The sequence below is a fragment of the Ursus arctos genome, unplaced genomic scaffold (genome assembly GCF_023065955.2).
Source record: "Ursus arctos isolate Adak ecotype North America unplaced genomic scaffold, UrsArc2.0 scaffold_12, whole genome shotgun sequence".
In the NCBI taxonomy this organism is placed as follows: domain Eukaryota; kingdom Metazoa; phylum Chordata; class Mammalia; order Carnivora; family Ursidae; genus Ursus; species Ursus arctos.
Window position 1 is genome coordinate 28,642,161 of NW_026622786.1, and position 17,842 is coordinate 28,660,002.

Sequence of the window (17,842 nt, forward strand, 5' to 3'; positions counted from 1 at the left end):
GGGCCGGTAACGCCGGGCACTTACGTCGCACCTTTTAGCGGCCGATCTCGAACGGCGGCCCCTCCCGGGTCCCGGACTCTTCCCTGGCGGGCCGCGGCGGCGTCTGTGTGCGTGCTTGTGCGTGTTTTATTTGCGCAGGGTTCAGTAAAACGGGGTTTAGGTTGCATTTCGCTCCCCACAGACCCAGAGCCGAATTTCTGAGGTATCCGGGCTCTGGTGGACTGAGGGGGGCGACGCGCCCCGCGCCACAGCATCCTCTGAGAGCTCATCCAAGTGCTGGGACCTGACTCCGCGGGCGCCGCGCAGCCGCCCCCAGCCCGCGCGCCGAGAGCACGCGGCTACGTGGGCGGCAGCCGCGAGGGTGGCTGCGCGCGTGGGAGCGCAGGGAGCATGCGTGTGCGAGTGCGTGCGGCTGCAGGGCGCGCGCCCGAGCGCGGCCGCGGGGTTTCTCGGCGCTGGCGAGCGGTGGCCGAGCCCGAGGCTCCTCAGAATGGCGCCTTCGCCAGGAATCAGGTGGGTGATGAGGTGGGGGGTGGGGTCTTCAGTGGCCGGGTAGTCCCCCCTCAGCACTGCCCCGAAGCCACTTGAAATAAACAATCTAAGTAAATACCGCGTGGTTGCTATGCAACCGCAGCAGACAAAATCCCTGGCTTCCCGTTCCAATCAGTTTGCGGCTCTCCGACCCCGCCCACGTAGAAATTGCGGCGCTGCCGCTGTGCGCGCTTTCGAGGTGGGTCCAGAGCCCACTTCTGCACCAAACCACGCTCAGCCACAGCCCACACCGTGTTCCACGTCGTTCGTCCCTGCCTGGCATCATCAGGCTTCAAAGCAAGGTGGTCTCCGTCAGTGTTCTGAAGAGTGAAAGGGAGCTCCCAGGAAGAATCTAGTGTGGTAAGGACCTTCCCATTCTCAATCTAACCCCACAACAGTGCCATGAGGCAGGTACTATAGTCCCTTTTATAAAGACGGGACACTGCAGCTAAGAAAGGTTAAATTAATTGTGTAGGGACACCCAGCTAGTAAGTACCAAGAACTGTGAAGAATCTGAGATTTTACCCTCCTTGCAGGGTAACAGGTCAGCTTGTCAGTTTCACGGATACTGACCGAGCACGTGAGAGAATACTGGGTCAGAAATGACTGTTACAGCAAAAGCAGCAGCATGTTTGTGTTGGTTTTCCGGACCCCATTCTCACAGGAATGAAGCAGATGGGCCCAGATGGATACTTGCACACAAAACGGGTTGCGTTACAGGAGAGGAATGTTAAACTTGGGGAACCCGCCATTATAGAGCAAGCAGTAAGCAAGCCTTCTCTTTGTCCCATGGGGAGACACCCTCATCCCTCAAGTTTGCTCACTGCAAGCACAACCCTGAGAAATGGCCTAAGTGAGCAGGGCCTTGAATTCTTAGCGTATGTGGTAGGAGTGTGCAAGGGGACCCATGGTAGATTGCCTCTCCAAACAGTAAGTGGCAGAACCCGGATAGCTGCCAGGCCTGGTTCATTCCACTGTAATATAAGTAACATTCCTTGACAACGAACATTTCATGTATAGTATTGCTATGCCCCCCTTAAGATTTATGAAATAAAACACATCTTGGCATACATCAAGGAATTCTCACATATGCAAAACTAGCCCACAAAATAGAGTATGACTTTTAATCATTTTTTTTAAGATTTTATTTATTTATTAGAGAGAGACAGCCAGCGAGAGAGGGAACACAAGCAGGGGGAGTGGCAGAGGAAGAAGCAGGCTCCCAGCAGAGGAGCCTGATGTGGGGCTCGATCCCATAACGCCGGGATCATGCCCTGAGCCGAAGGCAGACGCTTAACGACTGAGCCACCCAGGCGCCCTGACTTTTAATCATTTTTATATAAACAAATCTTTATTGAACTCTGCAGTTGAGCTCTACCAGCCACTGGCAGCATTTCAGTCTTCACTGGTCCTTGGAGGCGAACAGGACGGAACAGGAGAAGAGAGGCCTCAGTACCCGGTGGGAACACCATACAGAGGAATTCTGCGTGGGAGTGTTGGAGCCAACTCTCCAATGGTCAGTCATTGACGCAACTAAGTGACAATTTATATAAAAGTTCTGGGAAGGAGGGTATGGGGAAAGACACAACGTGCTAGGGAAAGATGTGGGTGTTCCTAATTCCACTTGATGAATTAAACTAAGAATTCTGGATATTTGATTCCTCTCACTAGTTGAGACCAAAACGCCCTTGTCCTGTCATGGAAAACATTACCAAGATACAGGGTTAACAGACAATATGGGAAAAACGAGGCTTGTGTGACAAACCCTGCCAACACACAAGGTTCTACTTTTAGAAGACTGGGACAGTGGAACAAGCTCTATGTGTGTTCTGCGACAATTAGTAAGCGGTTTATAGTGAACCTAGCTTCAGAGGCAGCAATATTAGCGTGTAAAAGGAATTAAAATATGTATTTAGTTGTCATTGGAAGAGAAAGAGTAAATTTTCCTAAACCTTTTCTAACCCTGAGACTAATCTCAGGCAGTACATGCAGTAAACAGCGGCCATTATACAACCTGGACTAAGAATTTCTCCAAAAAAAAAAAAAAGTTTCCTGCCGGCAGAGGGAGCCAAAGCACGCACTATAACCACCGCCAAGCCGGCTGATTGCCCAGGGGCAGTTTGAGTTTCCTGGACAGCAAAACCCTAATTAAATACAACTTCATTTTGGGGTTTTAAAGTTCAAATCCACTATACACCTCTGGGAGTCTGCAGTAACACTTTTCATGTTTGTACAGAAGAATTACTTTTAAGTTACTATGTTGTTGTATTTGCAGTGCTTGGTAGCAGCTCCAGCCTGCCCGAGAAAGTCTAGAAATCGATGTGCTGTTATGTATTTTCACTAGCTTTGCTTTGCCTCAGAGGGAGAAGGTTGGAGTATCGGTTTAATTCAACTCAATGCGTATTTAAGAAGGATATACGTGAGCCTACTGTGGGAGACACAGTGAAAGTTTAAATCACAATCCAAAGAGACTTCAAATTCCTTGGGAGAAATACGACCAATGAAAATGAAGCAATAAGCAAGTAATGCAATACAGCATATGAAAGCCAATGGCGAAGTGTGATGGGCACTCCCAACCAGTAGGTTTTTGAGTTTGCACTCCCAAGTAATAAGTATGTATGACTATATTCATTATAAGCATACCCCAAAAAGAAGTTTTAAAAGCTTGAGATTTTTTACAAAATAAAGATGCTGAGATGTGGAGCACAGATTGTGGAGTCAGACTCCTGGTGTGCACATCTTGGCTGGGATTCTTCCTTGCAAGACATGCTCAACTTCGCGGAGCCTTCTTTTCCTCATCTGAAAAATCCCAAAGTTGTGAGGATTATAGGAGTTAATCCTTGCAAGGTTTTATCTCAGGCCTTGCATATCGTAAGTATGTAACAACTGTTTGCTGTTATTAGCAAGTAACTCCCAATGAAGACATCCCGCACCCTGCAGGAACAAACCAAAGTTCAGATACAACATCAGCTAAATTTGTTGCAACCCAAGACCCATTATCCATCTCCCTACCCAGCTCCCACTGGACTGTAGACATCATTTATGTTACCAAACAGAACACCCGGCCTCTCAGACTGAAAACTGCAAACATTTACCTTCAGCTTCATGATTTCCTCACTGCTCTGTCCCAAGAACCTTGGGTGGATTCTTGTTTTCATGTGTGCCACTGCACGGTTTTCCAAAACAAGGATTTTTTTGTCAGACAAAGTCTCTCAACATTTAAATGATGGCCCTTCTCATCCTAAAAAATCTTAGCACCGAGTTATTAGCCAGACCAATAACCAAACTACATAGACGGCAAGACGGAAAGGAGGAAAGGAAATGAAATTTTCCAGGATGAAGAAAGCTAGACATTAAGATAGAAAAGAGGGACAAATTGGCCCTTACAGAAGTACTGTTGGGAGTGAGGAGTTGAGTCAGGAGACGAGGCGGTACAGGTGGGATTGAAGCCACATGTGGCAAAGCCGCCCAGGGAAGACTTGATTCAGGATGAGGAATGTGGATTTAATGCTGCGGGCAATGGGGAGCTTCTAGTATCTTCCGCATGTGCTTTGGATGACAGTGCTTTAGAATGATTAACTTAGGGGGTGGCATGCAGGCTGAGTGGGGTGGGGCCCAAGTGTCAGGGAGACCATCGAACTTCATTTCATTTGTGCTCGGTCTTTTTCTCGGCCGCTTCACCTCTTCAGCAAGCAGTGACTGAGGGCCTACCTGAGATACAAAGAAAACACGTTTGAGCCTGGTTTACAGCCTAACGGAAACGATCACAGGCACACGAACACTGTGATGCAAGGTCAGGAGTTCTCCGAGTGCGTGCAGGCAGTCTGGGACTTCAGGGGGGAGAGAGCTTACAGTCGGAGAAGGGGAATGAAGGAGGAAGGCTGCATTTGAAAACACTCTAACCTGGGGCCGACCTGTGCAAGGCTACTGGCGGGCATGAGGAAAGGGCCTGGGGAATGTGAGGGAGAAGGCAGGACAGACGGGGCGCGCTAGGAAAACGACGGAGGCTGAGCAATCCAGGGCATGGTGTGAAGAAGGGTCTGGCTAACCCGGCCTTGGCTGCGGTGCTAGTGCAGAAGGTGCTAGCGGAGAAGCCTGCGGTCAGGTCTGTGGTTCTGTGCCATCAGCCTGCTCTCGAGAGGACAAGAATCACAGCTGAGGAGAAACGGAACATGATCCAGTCCCCAAAAGGGAGGGCTCGGGAAGAGCTGGTTCAAAGTCTCAGACTAGTAGGCTGGTGTGCAGAGACAAGGGTCCCGTCACAAAGGGAAACTGGGGTAGCAGCAGGTATATTGTGTCTGCGGGGAGGCCGCATCAGTTCTGGGCCTTGTGGCTGGGTTGACTGGGCGGCCAAACAGGCTTCCCAGCAGAGCTCTGGAAGGATGTAGGACCATCCTGTAGGGGGCAGTCACCATCTGCTGGCAAGATGGTGGGATAAAGGCCAAGCCTGATCAGTCTTGGGCTGGGCACTGCACTGGTCTCTGGGGACGAGAGACACTGGTGAAGACAACAGATGGCATCCTGTCTCCCATGTACCGTGCAATCTTGAGCGAAGTCAGACAGGAGAGCATGGATGGGTGCAGGAAATGGGCTTGACCTGGCAGGAGAGACTTCTGAGTCAGTGGGGAAAAGACTCTGAAGTGCTTCAAATGTGAGGCTGTAGGGCTTCAATCTGTCAGCCCACATCACTTCAAGAACATTCCTATACATTCTTCTGTCTGGGGTGGAGGGTGGGGGGACTCCAGGGTTGGGGGTGATGTGGTTTTGTTATATAGGTGAGGTTTGGTGGGGTGGAGTCCAGGGCCGAGGACCAAGAAAGAATTCTTGAGGCGTCTCTGATGCAAAATGGTGGTTTATTAAAGCACAGGGACAGGACTCGTGGGCAGAAAGACCCACTGCCCCGGGTTGTGAGGGGTGGCTGATTATATACTAGGAGGTTGGGGGAGGTAAGGAAAAAGGGAGGTTTAGAAAGTACTTTCATGTGTTAAAGAAAACTCACAGGACAGAGAGGCCTTGCCATTGTCAAGGTTGTTTTTCCTCTAGCAAGGCATTAGCATTAAGATGGCTGGGGGCTTCCTGGAAGAATGTCACACATGTCCCACCCAGGAGTGGGGGGTGGAGTGGGGGGAGGTTGCAGGGTGTCAGCTTATGCTTTGTCTTCAGCTACCCTTCTGGTCCCTCATCATTCCCCCCCCCCCCCGCCCCCGAACAATTTTGACCCTTAAATCTTTAAGGTCGTTGAAGGTGGAAGGTCTCATCTTTTGTAATGTCTTCTTGCTGAATAGGGGCGTAGAGATGTCCCTACCTATGGGTTAATATTGGTCAGTTGGGGAACGTACAGGGGAGTTATGAAAGGGGAGGCAGGTGAATCCAACGCGGGTCAACATATATGAACGTCCTTGCGTAGAAAAATCGTCTGTTAGCTGGAAGTTATGGCAGTGAGGGAGTCTTGACACGAGGCAGGGAGACACAGGAAATGACAGCAAAATAAGGTTAATATCAGAAAAAGTCAGAATAAAAGATCTTTGATAGTTGATCTTTGATAATTTTCTTCCAGTCCAGGAGTTTAAAGCAATCACTAAAGGAAAGAGATCATTTAAAGCATCAGTTTGAGCATTCCTGTCAGGTAGAAACCCAGAAGTATTTTCGTGGTAATCTGGAATGTATACAGAGCTTTGTGCAACAGTTAAAACATCTAATGCCATTCTGTTTTGTAAAGCTGCTTTACATATTTGTATTACTTAGTATTTAATAGAGAAATGCTATTTATTCTGAGTGTCATTTAGGGCTTTGACCATGTACTTAAAGAGTTTCCATGTGCCAAACATTCTCCAGTCTCAGAGAGGTAACAAAGATAGATGCTAGGTGGTCATACCAATGAGACACAGAACATGTCCACCATGGTTTTAAATTTGGAAGGCTGGCTGGGTTGGTAATGGTTTTAATAACGCACCCGTGCATCCAGCAAAACCCAGAGTACAGTGGCTTACCCAGCAAAGGGGAAGTTATGGATACGGGTTAGAGTCGCATAGCCATTGGGTCCTAGCCAGGAGCCATTCATATAATACTGGGCCTCCTTGAACTGCAGTCAGGATTTCAAGGGCTACTCAGTTTGAGGGCCATACGTGCAATAATTTCAGGCCCGTATTTGATAAGAGTTATGGCTTGATAATAATCCCCTTTTCTTCAAAATGCTCGATGGGCACGTTAAGACTAGAAAGGAATATTTGGAGTCACTATATTTAAGGCTTTTGCCAATTGCAAAGCACGAGTGCACACTACAGCATACCCAGTTTTTTTTTTCTTTATTCCCTTTTCCATGAAACCATTGCCATTAGTAAACCAACCGTCAATTTGTATTTTCAATAAGGGCATCTTAAATCTGGTCACCTAGAATAAGCAAGATCAATAACCTCTGAACAGTTATGCTCTATAGAAGTACAATGGTCAGGTCCAGGCATAAGAGTAGCTAGGTTTAAAGTCTGACAGGTTTCAAGTATAATTTCAGGCATATCTATAAGTGTAGCCTGGTATTTAATAAGTCGGCTTCCCATCATCCATTGGTGGCTTCTGGTCTTGGACCCGATGTGAAGTCATTACAGTCAGAGACTGTCCCATAGTGAGCTCCGAGGGTCCTTTTACCCGAAGGGCTATTGTATGCTTGGCTAAAGCCTCTCCTTGTAATTGTACATCCATGGAGGTGGCTTCTAGGGTAAATGTAACTACACGGGATGAAACCATTAAGAAGCCCTCTTTGAGGTCTAGCCTTAGTATCTTAAAAGTATCAATTAATAATGGCAAATGGGGAAGACTTGTTAAGAGATAAGGGCATCCCCAAGTCATCAGCCAATCCAATCACAAGGAAAGTGGGGTCATCCGTTACTCCACAAGCCCATAGGTAACCCTATAGAGTGGGGTATGCTCTGGCTTTTAAGGACCAATTTCATCAACCCAGCCACATAGAATTGGTCAGGGTGATAGTCAAGTTATGCAATTGTTGGGGAATCTATCCCATTTCTCAGTTGTTCAAATAATTAATTATTTGCCCATGGGGTCTGTTATTAGCCCCACAGAATAAAAAGCACGAAGATGATCTATATGTGAGCCACTGTGTATAAATAGAAAAAGCTATTTCTCTGAAGTTTACCTCAAGTAGTCTAGCTTAAGCAAACATTTAAGGACAATCAGGTCTAGAATTTAACATCCAAAAAGATGGGTTATTTAAACATAATTTTTCTCTCTAAAGTAACCTTCATTTCCAGAGATAGCCAAATCAGGACGAAATTATTTGAAAAGCGAGTCCAGTTTTAACAAACTTGGCCCAACTATTTACATAAGCTCAGCAAGAATAGGATTGATCACATAGATCTTTTAGAATCTGCTTTTCTGGAGCTTTATTTAAAAGGAATCTCCAGGGCGCCTGGGTAGCGCAGTCGTTAAAGCGTCTGCCTTTGGCTCAGGGCGTGATCCCGGCGTTCTGGGATCGTTCTGGGATCGTTCTGGGATCGTTCTGGGATCGAGTCCCACATCGGGCTCCTCCGCTGGGAGCCTGCTTCTTCCTCTCTCACTCCCCTGCTGTGTTCCCTCTCTCGCTGGCTGTCTCTCTGTCACATAAATAAATAAAATCTTTAAAAAATATAAAAAATAAAAGGAATCTCCAGGTTGAACATTTAGTAGCCTCTCCAGGCCAGAAGCCAAGCCAAGCACTTGGCATCAGACGTGCCTGCAATACCTGTAGATTTGGGCGGATTCCTCTTCACAAGGTCCCACATATATCTTGAGGTTCCTGCGCCTGCCAGGAAGTGACATTCTTTACTCACTTGGTGAGGCTGCTGAAACTCTGTAACCAAAGAGTCAGGCCAACAGTTCCAAAGCGCTTTATGGCTCCAGGTTTCATAAAGTCAACCTTAGTTCCTTAAAGCTGTTTGGTCATATCTGAGTCTATGCATGTCTCCTAAATATGACATTCCAGTCAAAGCCTGGGTAAAATAACCAATGTTTCCAATGGTGTCCTGTTACAAGGAGCATAGATTCTTAATGAACTTACGCAAATGATTATGATTGCCATGGAAGAAAGAATACTTACTGAGACCTTTTTAATTTCAGAGGTTTCAAGTAGAGAGAAAAGTTAAATGCTTTAATTAGCTTTCTTATTATTATTTCTCTGTATCACTGATGTCTTAAGGGAAAGTTTCCTCGATCTGGAAGAGCAAACATTAGAGAACAAGCAATGTTTCAAACAAGTCACAACACCGTATCTTTTAGTTCATTTAGTCCCATGTTACTAATTCTTGTTAAGTCTGAATGCAGCTTTAGTTAGTTCTAGAAATTCTTACCCATTTCAGTTTTAGGATTCTATAAAGTCTAAAAGTAATTTATATGAATCTCCTTGAAGATGAAACTCATTTTACCAGAGAATAAGAACAATTATAAATGACAAAAACTCAGAATGGACGTGGTTAGAGATACAGCTGGCAAGGAAATCATGTTATTTCTGTGACCCATAACACTGCGACAGCCAGAATATCGAGTGATGACGACCTTATACTAGAACATTAAACTTTCAGGAATCGCACATTATCTCTAGAATAGTCACAGCATTTACCCAAAGGTAACCCAAGGCTTATCATTTGTTTAACAGTACTTCCCAAGTAACTTAGCACACCAAAGAAAAAGGCCTAATGAGTTAGACTTCACTTACAATTTAAATCTTGGGAAGTTTGTTATAACCTTAGAAAAGTTTAAAGCACATACATGCCTGAATAGGACTACAGATTACAAAACTCTATTTTTATTTCACCAACGTGACAATAATATTTGAAAGGCAAATATGTAGGGTTCTACAGTTGTTAGCAGAACTTAGCTCCTTTAATACTGAGAAGTCTTAACCAAGTGATCAAAGACCTGATAATGACAAAACATAGAAACTGGTTTTCTGGACAAAGAAAACAACTGTTTACATTTCTTTTTAAGAGCAGATAAATTAATTCAAGAAAACTTTGTCTTTTTGAACAGAAGCAAACTTATGTATCTTATACCACTGTACTTCAAAAATCCATTCATTTCAATCTTAGTCCGTCCCGACCACACCTAAAATTCCTTTCCAAGGATTTCCCTTCACAAACGTCTACAACCTTATTTTGCATTCAGATTTTATTCCATGCCATCTTTCCAAACAACCATCTTATTTAGAACAAAATTACTTTCTTTTACCTTCAACAAAAATCTACTTTTCTACATTGAGTTGCTTCTCTTATTTCCATCAGTCTTCATTACATTTAGTAGAAATCTGCATTCTTTGGAAACCTTAGTCTCCAGAGAAGATTAAGTAGTAACCAACTGTGAACTGTTAAACCAAAGCCTTTAGATGGCAAATTTATGAATCAATTAAGCACAAAACATGTTTACCAACAGATTTAAATATCCTTAGTTTCTTTGCAGTAAGTAGTCAAAAGCACACACCTACATCCAGTAATCATTGACTCAACACTGTATCCCATTTGGAAAAGACCTAGATGTCCCAGTTATCACCCAAGCAAAACTTTAAAGATTCAGGTTACCAAAGACTTTGAAAGCTGTTTTAACAATTATCCACGAGAACTCTGAGACAATTAACCATCATTTTAGTCATCTTTTTACTAACAACTCGCAAGAGAGATAACACAAGTTTGACCTTCAGTAAACCTCAACAGAAAAAGAGTTTCACGTTTAGTGCTGATAACTTTAAAGACATGTCTATTTTAATTAAACTGACCAACTTAGATACTGAATTATGTTCCGCCTGGATCCTCCCCATTGTCAGTTTTTACCTGAGACACTGGTGGGGAATCTGGAGTGGTTGGTGTTAAGTCCACGGGGTGCTCTTCTTGCTCCTGGACAGTGAGAGGAGGAGGAGGAGCCATGGTGCCTGAGGCACCGAGGATGGTACAGAAGCCAGTTGTGCAGGCCGCACCCCAGGTGGTGCAGAAGGAAGGAGGAGGGGGAGACAGAGGAGACAAAGTGCCACCAGAGGGCAGAGAAGGGGTTTCCGGTTTTTGAGCTCATCAGCTCCAACAGAGGAGCAGACGCCGTGTTTTCCCGCTAACAAGGGGGAATAGGCAGTCCATGTCCGGCCAGAGAAGACAGGGAATTTCCCGAAACAAAGGGAGTTTCAGCAGCTGCTTGGGAATGAATATTCAAAGTCCCCGTCCTGGTGCAGACTAACCGCAGATGGCTCCAGTTATAGCCATTAACCTGGGAAGCGAGTGAGGGAGAAGCCCCCACATCCATTAGAAGAAGCAGTGAAAGAGAAGAGAGTCAAGAGTCCCCTTTGGGGTGGCCTGTGTTTCCTCCAGCAACCTACCAGGAGGAGGCCTACTTAAATAACTACCATCCAATGTCAGGGGAGTTTACTAGCCAAATGTGTTCTGCAAGAGGCCACCGAGGTGCTGGTGTAGAGCAACGAAGGCCTAGGTACACGCAATGAAGGTACCTTAGGTCCATTTGCCCCAGAAGACACCTAACGATGGATCCCACTGAGGCCATACAGTGTTACAGGAGATCGGTACTTTCCTAAGTTTTGCAATCCGAATTTGTTTCCAGTGGGTTAAAAGGCATCCCAAGAGAGAATCCTTGGGGACTAAAGAAGCTCCCATCCTTGAAGAACCTGCCGTTTTAAACCCATGGAGAACACTAGAAAAGTTCTGCAAGGGAAAATTACCAAATTTTATAGATTTAATAGTTAGTAGAGGACATTGATGGAAAACTAGTAAAGATAGAAATCCATCATGGTCTAAGCGACATTCCAACACACATGGTCCTTACAGCCAGCTTCCCTAGGAAACGGTCCCTGGTTGGGTTGTAATTCCATCGGGTACTGTTCAGCTGGCTCCGAGTGGAGGTCCCGCAGAAGTGGCTAGACTGGGGATGTGGAGGGGATCACATTAGATCAATCAGGAAGAAATCTCACACAAGGGTCTTAGGATTGGCAGCCGTGCTAGTCACTTAGGTGGCTGTCCCGTGCCCAAGACAGATGACTTTGTGTAAGGACAGGAATAAAGAGAGGGCATCAGGTTTCTGGGCCTTATTACCATCCCGGCCAGGGTACTCACTTCCAGCCAGAAGGCCGACTTTCTCCTCCCCATAGAGTAGCCACGGGCTAGAGGATTGCAGCCTGAGCAATCGATATGTAAGTGTTCCCGTAAGACCGTACTCCTTGAAGAGCCCCTGGAATGAGAGTAAAGGAAGCATAGAGAAACTACTCACCAATTTTGCACCAAAGCTCAGAGTCCAGATGTAAAGACTCAAAGCCCATGTTCGGGCACCGTATGATGTGGTTTTGGAATATTGGTGAGGTTCGGCGGGTTGGAATCCGGAGCCAACGACCAAGAAAGAACTCTTGAGGCGTCTTTGGTGCAAAATGGTGGTTTATTAAAGCACGAGGACAGGACCCGCGCGCAGAGAGACCTGCCGCCCCGGGTGGTGAGGGGAGGCTGATTATATACTTTGGGATTGGGGGAGGTAAGGAAAAAGGGAGGTTGAGAAAGTACTTTCATATGTTAAATTTAGAAGAATCACAGGACACCTTGCCATTGTCAAGTTATACTTGTTTTTCCCTCTAGCGAGGCATTAGCATTAAGATGGGTGGGGGCTTCCTGGAAGAATGTCACAGATGTCCCACCCAAGAGTGGGGGTAAGGGGAGGTTGCAGGGTGTCAGCTTAGGCTTTGTCTTCGGCCTGCCTTCTGTTCCCTCATCATTAGCACAATGCCCTGTACACAGTGGGCACTCCATAAATGCTTCCAGAACAACCGTGTGGAAGTAGGAGTTGTCCTGCAGTGTCCTAATTCTGCTTTCAGTGACCCAGTTTGGGGGAGCAGGTCTTGAACCTCCCCCCATCTCTTCCTTCCAAGTTCTCAACAAACAAAGGCATTTCCCCACTCCTGGGCACAACAATGGAAAACCATCTACTAAAGTTTAACTAATTTTAATCCTTCAGCAGTTGAGCGTAATAATGAAGTGATAAATCATGCCAGGCCCCATTCTGAGGTCTCCATGTGTATGCGGACGGGCCTCATCCTTACAACAACTCTGCAAGGGGCATTGCCCCTGTCCGGATGGGAAGGCAAACATGAGGAGAGCAGCAGGACTGGGTCAAGCCCTGTCCCCAGAATCACAGTTATTCTGCGCTGCAGCCACTGCTCCTTGGAAAGGAATCAGGAGGGAACCAGCAACTGGAGCCAGGCTTGTTAGACCAGGGGTCCTGAAATCCTGCCACATGCTAGAATCCGATGCCCAGGATGCTCCTGAGACCAAGGAAAGCAGAGTTTCTGGGGCCGGGGCCCGGGCATCTGTCAATTCTCATATGTAGCCAAGTTTAAGAACAAATGCTTTCTGCCCATTCCTACTACAGCAGTGACTGTGGCCCAGGAGCATCAGCAGAGCCCGTGAGCTGGACAAACATGCAGGCTCTGGGACCTTCCCCAGACCAGACCTGCTGGATTCAGAATCTGTAGTTTTCTTTCTTTTTTTTTTTTTCCTTCAGGGAGGGTGGAGTGTCGGGTTTTTTCAGGGAGGGAAATAGAGCTCACAGGGTGCAATTCATGGCTTGGGGTATGTGTGGGGGAGTTGGGGGTGCAGGGAGAGGCTGAACTGGAGTGCACTGAGCTGGAATCTGCATTTTAATAAGGTCTGTCAAGTGATTCATTTGCATTAAAATTTGAGAAGCGCTAGCTTGGGATTTAGGCGTTCACACTCTTGTTAGTCCACTTCATGGCTTCCCTTATCTCGGCATTAATTTGAATCCTTGAGCAGATCTCAAAGCTACATCAAAAAGCTCAGAATTGGGGTGCCCGGCTGGCTCCGTCGGTGGAGCATGACTCTTGATTCTGGGGTTGTGATTTGGGCTCCATGTGGGGTATAGAGATTACTTAAAAATAAAATCTTAAAAACGAAACAAAACAAAACTCAGAATCAATCTGATTTATTGGCCCAAAACATTAGCGCAAAGGAAATTATGCCCTTTTACTTCCCACAGTGTGGGGAATTGAGGAAGAAAAGATACATTGCTAATGATGTCCTGCAGAACCTAGGTCGGGTCCCTTCTCGAACAGGCAGAAAAATCCCTCCAGGCTGCCTTTCTCCTGAGTTAGATGGAGGGACAGGGCTTAGGACCTCAGGTCCTTCAGGACAGCACCTGGGCCCTCAAGATGAGTTGAGAAGGAAATCCCTCCAGCCAGAGGTGTCCAAGCTTTTAGGGCCTCAGCCGTTTCCCCATGGTGTGTCTGTCATAGACCCACTAATGACACCAACAACCCTTTGTCTCAGTGGAGGTCTTGTTATTTGTCCACCAGATTTCTGATTCTAATTAGAAACATTGTCCATTTTTTAGTTATTTCATTTACTTGTCATTGTTGTAAAGATTGATTGATTTTAGAGAAAGAGAGTGCACACACGTGGTGGGGGGGAGGTGGAGAGGGCTGAAGGAGAGAGAGAATCTGAAGCAGACTCCCTGCTGAGAGTGGAGCCCAACGTGGGGCTTGAGTTCATGACCCTAAGATCATGACCCTGAGATCATGACTTGAGCCGAAACCAAGAGTCAAACACTTAACTGATTGAGGCACTCAGGAGCCCAATTTTCATTGCTTTAAAATGCCATTTACTTCACCTTGTCTCCACCAAGTTCTCAAAATTGCTTCACAGGGTGTGTAAGAATAAATTTTTGTAGGCAGGGGTAGTTTTCAAATCCTCACCCACCCCCACCCTGTGATGGTATAATCTCATCATTAAACCTGAGACCTCGCTTGGTAGGACAGCCTGGCTCATCTCTGGAGGTCAGTGAGAGGGGGAGGGAGAAATTCTGAGAAGTGTGACTGAGTGAGGCAGCATGGTTTAGCGGGCTTTGAGGCAGTTTATGACCCTGGGAAATTACCTCTCTGAATTTTCACACCTCAAAAATGGAGAAAATAATTTCTGTTTTACAAGATTGTCGTGGGAATTAACTGAGTTTCTAACATGCACTGACATGACAGTAAGGGATATAATAGTTGTCTTTTGCTGCATTAACATATCACCCCAGCCCTTAGCAGCATAAAACAATAAGAATTTTATTACCTCACAGTTTCTGTGGGTCAGGGAGCATATGCTGAGTGGTTCACACTCAGGGTCTCTTGTGAGGTTGTTTAGGGTTGTGATTATCTGAAGGTTTGACTGGGGCTGGAGGATCTGCTTCCAAGATGACCCACTCCCATGGCTGGTGGCAGCAGGCCTCAGATCCTTGACCTCTACACAGGCTGCATCCCCCAGAGGGAGTAATCTAAGGGAGAGAGAGAGCAAGGCAGAAACCACATGTCTTTTATGACCTGGCCTCAGGTCAATCCTGACCGTCACTTCTATTGTATTCTATTGGTCACACAGACCAACTCTAATACAGTGTGGTAGGAGACGACACAGTAGTGTGAATACCAGGAGGTAGGAATATTGGGGGTCTATCTTGGAAGTTGGTCTCCCCGGCATCTATAACATTAGTTCCTGCCACTTTTTAACATGACAGCTATATTCTTGCTCCTCTACTTCAATCAACAAAGACTCTGAAAAGGAAGACAGTTGAAATGATTCACTTTTCTTCTTCTCACACTAAATTACTTTGACTGAGCTGGAAGTTTCCACCCTCACATCAGATTTGCAGTCGACTCAGAAATTTGGGACTAGATTCATTATATCTCCCAGTTCATCTGAAGGACACGGAGGTCCACTGGGATGTTCCTTGTTTTACTATTCTTTGGTCCTTGCACACTTTCCCCTAGAAATGATTCATTCTATGCATTTTATTATATTCTCAAGATGTCTAAAGTAGACAGTCTCAAGTAGTAGCAAATATGCTGGCTGAGTTCCCCTCTTTGTTCTGGAATATTTGCTCTTGAATACAAATGATTTACTCTTGGATCCCTGACACTGTGATTATAAAACTGTGGATTCATTTGTATAGTTGTGGAGTCATCATGACTTTTTTTCTCAGCTCTCCAGTAGCAGACTTGAAATTCCCAGAAAGGAAAGGGCTAATAAATACCAAGTTCTTCAACACTAGCAAAGAGGAGGCACAAATGATATAAAAAGAAGGGCAGCTCTTCCCCTCTGTTTTTCTGGGTAATCCTACTTGGTTGCTAAGGGTTTGTCATTTTTAAGCCTGTGGTAAACAATAATGATAAATACAAAGGCCTCCGGGGTATTGTCATGGCAGATTCCGTGCTAGCGCCTTGAACATGACTCATGTAGGTGTTCAACAAATGGATGCTTGGATGATGGATGAATTCTTCCGGTGCAATATGCCCAGGGCTGATACCCCACTGGTAGTGCCTGTGTGGAGTAAGGGCCAGGGTCCATTCCCATTGGTCAAGCCTCCATTCAGCTGGGCTGACACACATACTACACTGGTCATTACAGATAGCGCCTAGTCTGGGAGAATGTGGCTCCATGTTGAAAACAGGGTTACAAAGAAATGTTTAGAACCCAAATGATATGGCTGACGCATCGTACTGGTTAGAGCCTGATTCTGGGAATCTGGAAGGAGCAGGACCTGATAGTCTCAGAGTTGCAATAAGATGAATCTTGGAGCAGGTGTCAGAATTCGAAGTAGATCAAACTGCGAATGAATGAAGATAGCTGTCACATAAATCTGGGGGCAAAACCTGAGGAGTCCAAATGGAGGAGAGACAAGGAACAAGGGCTAGGTGAGCAGAGGCTCACTGCAGTTGACACGAATGGAAAAAAGAGCAAGAGGGAAAAGTATATTAATTAAGTTCAGCTGCAAGTGACAGAAAAGCAAAGCAACAGAGACTTAATTGAACTAGAACTTGATTTGGTTGTAGGTAATAAAGAGAGCTGTCCACAGCTGGGATGGCAGTTTGGGGATCACCAGGAATCCAGATGACTTTTCTCTTGTTGCTTTATCATCCTCAACATGTGACTTCCACCTCATGGTCAAAGGTGGCAGTTCAGACTCTGGCCTTCACATCTACAGTTCAGTCAGGGGTACCGGGGAAGGAATGAGATGAGCCTGACCTGTCCCTTTGAGATGGGGTTTCTCAGTCTTGGTACTACTGGCATTTTGGGTCAGATATTTCATTATTGGAGGGGCTATCCTGTGCATTGTGGGATGTTTAGCGGCATCGTTGGCCTCTACCCGTGAGATGCCAGTGTTAACTTCCTCCTTCTCAGGTGGGACAAACACAAGTGTCACCAGACATTGCCAAATGTCCCCTGGGGGCACAGTCTCTCCAGCTGGAGAACCACTGCTTTCAGTTGACTTTCCGAGACTGCACCTGATCCCTCTGCTTACGTGCCATTGATGAGAACTTAGTCACAGAGGCAGCTCAGCGACAAGGAGCTGGGAAATGCAGTCTTTATTCCAGGCAGTCACGTGCCAACTAAAACTCAGGAGTTCTCCTAGTAGAAGGAAGGAGAGACAAGAGATATGGGAGGTAATACAAGTGTGAGGACTCAGACAAACCTTGGCTATTTTGTTCCAGATCCCAGCTCCTACCTCCTGGCTAAGGATGGAACAGCCTTAAGTAGAAGGATGTGTGGTCCCATCTACAGCCAATGGCATCCTGGATCTAGGCGGCGGACACTCTCCTCCCAGAGCTGAGCTTCTCGCTGAAAGATGAACACTGGGTTCTCTTACTGCCGTTCGACAAGTCGCCTTTGCTCAGGGTAGGAGCGTGTTATAAGACAGTGTTTCCTAGTCACTCTTCTGCCCCCCAACCCCACTCTCCTCTCTCCCTTTCTTCCCTTTAGATGTGCTTATAAGAGGCTCAGAGCCAGCCTGGAGTGTAAGTCGCTCAACCTCTCTGGCTTCAGTGTTCTCATCTATAAAACGAGGGGCCGACCAGAGGACCCCCAGAGTCCTCCTTGGCTCTGAAATGCTTTGATTCTCTGAAGTCCCCAAGACCGCAGGGAGTAGCAGAGGAAGCCCCTCTCTGATGAGTAGCATCAAGACAGCCCCTGGCTGGGTCTCTGTGTGCCAGACTTCCCTGCTGCGTCACGTCCCAGCCTGGCAGATGTCACTTAGATTCCCCCCAACTGGCTCCAGAGAGCTCCAGTGTGCTTTGGATCCCGGGCACACTTGTCTTGCGAAATCTGACCCAATCAAATCCTGCCATATGGGCTCATTACAAACGTCCTTGCGTCAGTCAGACGGATGCGGTGCTTCCTGGGCTCCCAGCGGAAGGTCGAAATGGCTCTCATGGTAGCACAGCCAGCCTTGAGCGGTGGTTTTGTTTCACTTGTCATATCTCCACGTCCCGTTTAAATTGTGTTTCTCTAGTTAAAGTGTT

General features: G+C 46.3%; 1 long non-coding RNA gene across 1 annotated transcript; it reads left to right on the top strand.

Annotated features, from left to right (window-relative positions):
- Positions 1 to 428: 428 nt before the first annotated feature.
- On the top strand, positions 429 to 17,361 carry LOC130543397 (uncharacterized). Its single transcript, XR_008958710.1, has 3 exons — positions 429 to 513; positions 1,899 to 2,047; positions 17,036 to 17,361. It is a non-coding gene; the product is annotated as an uncharacterized LOC130543397 (long non-coding RNA).
- The last annotated feature ends 481 nt before the right edge of the window (positions 17,362 to 17,842 follow it).